Here is a 3,285-nt window from a genome sequence, read left to right on the forward strand (position 1 = left end):
CTCGGCAGAGTCTCCAGTGGTCACCCCATGCAATGAAGGTCTGTCTTGCACCAGCCCATTGTTCTCCATCAGAAAAAGACACCTAGCTGATTTCTTTTACAGAATTTCTTAGCTTTTTATTATTCACTTGTCTATTATCCCTTCCCAGAGCCGCCATTGTCTTACCGTATCCTCAGGGCCTAGAATAGTGTCTGGCTTAGAGTATGTGGGACTTAACAACTAAGGAACAGATGAATGAATGAATGAATGAATGAATGAATGAATGAATGAGTGAGTGAATGGCAAGAAGAGCAAATCATTTCCAAGAACTCCTCTCTGGCTACTCAGGTTACCCAGGTGGAAAGATCATGACTTTGTTGCAGGGTTGGGTGTCAGTTGGCAACGCAAGCCTGTTCTCAGCACCTGTGGTGGAGACCAGGGTGGCAGCAATGGGCAGGCGTCTGTATCCAAGGCCCACGGGCATCAGGCAGACCAAACAGGACCCTGGGAAGAGTGTGGCTGGGGAACTGAGCATTTTCCGCCCTGCTCTAAGCATCCCCCACCCACCCCAGTCTTCCTTGCAGACAGAAACGGTACCATCCATGATTTTGCTTTGTCTTAAGTTGGGAATGGTCCTGTGAGCCAAAGTGCATGATACCCATGTGTGCTCCTCAGGCAACAAGAGTCCCTAACTCAGTGGGGCTCCCATCACCCCATTAGGACGAACATAGCCTCCCTCCTGCGCAAGTCTCCTTGTCTCTATGGAAAGTGCTCTCAAGAGCCATTTTGCAAGACTAGCCATTGGAAGGCACTCTGGGGGAATCTTCCAGACCAGAGCAGAGTGGTTGGGCCTCCCAGAGTGCTGGTGAAGGTCAGTCAGCTTTCTGGAGCCAGACCAGAGGCCATTACATGTACCTGTTCCTTGAGGCTGGCATGGAGGCTGTAATGGAGATCTCTGGGGTGGCCTGGCTGAAAGGGAATGCAGAGAAATGCTGGACAGCTGGGTGGGAAGGACACTGGGTTTGAAATCCCAAAGTCAGGGGACTTTCCCAGTCACTTATAGGGTGACCCAGGAATATGACTCAATCGGACAATAGCATTGGAGGCAATCCACAGCGCCCCACCACCACAACTCTCTCTTTTTTTCCTTTGACCTTCCTGCCCTCTCTCACATTTATGCATAGTAGCATTTATAGAGTAAATTTACAGTTCCAAATTTAAAGTAATTGCACTCACAGTATAAATGCCAGGTCACATTCTGCTTTCCAGGTAATTGTGTAATACACATCTTCTGTTTCTTTGAGAACTTTGTCATTGACATTGTTAACAATTACATTGATGACCAGGATTTGACTTACCAGTCTCCTACAAATGTTCTTTCAAGGGTTAACCAGATTTTTGTAGTGAGAGATACTGATACCATAAACATCTCTGCTTATACCTAGTCCTTCTTGAAGATTATTTTCTCAGGATAAGTAGCAGGGTGTGACAATAGATTAGCATATTATCCCAAAAGTTTTTTTTGGATGGTCACAAGGAACGTTTGTGTGTATGATTTTTCAACCCAACCCCACCAGCATTAGACATTAAATATGATTTTTTTTCCTTAGTTGGTTGATAGAATTCATTTTAATTCCTTTTGGACGGAATTAAGAACAAACATTTTTTTAAATGCATGTGTACTCTTCCCATTACTTTATATGTGAGTTTTGGTTTAGGAATTTGCTCAGCTCATCTCCTAATCCCTCCTCTGCACCTGTAGATCTGGGTACAAGTCACCACCCTCTGTAGAAGGTGGAATGATATATTCAGGGAACTGAGTTACAAATCATGGGCAGAAACAGGCACATGAAAAGATGTTAATCATCAGAGAAATGCAAATTAAAATCACAATGAGATATCACCTCACACCAGTTAGGATGGCCACCATCTACAAGGCAAACAACAACAAATGCTGGTGAGGATGTGGAGAAAGGGGAACCCTCCTAAACTGCTTGTGGGAATGTAAGCTAGTTCAACTATTGAGGAAAGCAATATGGAGGCTCCTCAAAAAGCTCAAAATAGAAATACCATTTGGCCAAGAAATTCTACTCCTAGGAATTTACCCTAAGAATACAGGATCCCAGATTCAAAAAGACATATACACCCCTATGTTTATCGCAGCACTATTTACAATAGCCAAGAAATGGAAGCAACCTAAGTGTCCATCAGTAGATGAGTGGATAAAGAAGCTGTGGTACATATACACAATGGAATATTTTTCAGCCATAAGAAGAAAACAAATCCTACCATTTGCAACAACATGGATGGAGCTGGAGGGTATTATGCTCAGTGAAATAAGCCAGGCGGAGAAAGACAAGTACCAAATGATTTCACTCATCTGTGGAGTATAACAATAAAGAAAAAACTGAAGGAACAAAACAGCAGCAGACTCACAGAACCCAAGAATGGACTAACAGTTACCAAAGGGAAAGGGACTGGGGAGGGTGGGTGGGAAGGGAGGGATAAGAGGATTAAGGGGCATTATGATTAGCACACATAATATGGGGGGGCACAGGGAAGGAAGTACAACACACAGAAGACAAGTAGTAACTCTATAGCATCTTACTACGCTGATGGACAGTGACCATAATGGGGTATATGATGGGCACTTGATAATAGGGGGAATCTAGTAACTTCAATGTTGCTCATGCGAAATCTGAGCATAAAATTGTATATCAATGATACCTTAATAAATAAATAATAATAATAATAATTAATAAATAAATAAAATAGAAAATGAATCATGGGCAGATTTAGAGCTTCAAATCAGACCCTCACAATGGGATTAGGGCAGCCACAAGGCCCTGTGGTATAGATGGGGACACTGAGCCTCAATAGAGGTAAGTGACTTGTCCAAGGTCTTAGGTCCCAGTTGGTACCTTTTCCCCACTTTCCCCAGCCAGTCATCTGCTGAGCCTGGCTGGGCTAGACTAGGTGGGTAATGATATTAACATGCTCTTGTGCCTCAGTCCCTGTGCTCAGCCCAAAACGTAAGTATTTCTCTTAATCCCTACAACAACACAGAGAAACAGACATTAGAGTCACCATTTTACAGGTGGAACTAAGAGAAATCAACATTACCCAGACCATTCAGGATTCAAACCCAGATCTATGGGTCCATAAAGCTCATGGTGTAACCACTACAGTAATCTCTGGATGGGAAAACATGATTGAAGGGTCAGGTAGTCAGGGAGCCATGGGGGCACAGTGAGAACCCCTTGCTGTGGAGCTGAGGAAGGCTTCCTGGAGGAGGTGCCGTGCAGA

This window comes from Manis pentadactyla, chromosome 5, assembly GCF_030020395.1.
Source record: "Manis pentadactyla isolate mManPen7 chromosome 5, mManPen7.hap1, whole genome shotgun sequence".
Taxonomy (NCBI): domain Eukaryota; kingdom Metazoa; phylum Chordata; class Mammalia; order Pholidota; family Manidae; genus Manis; species Manis pentadactyla.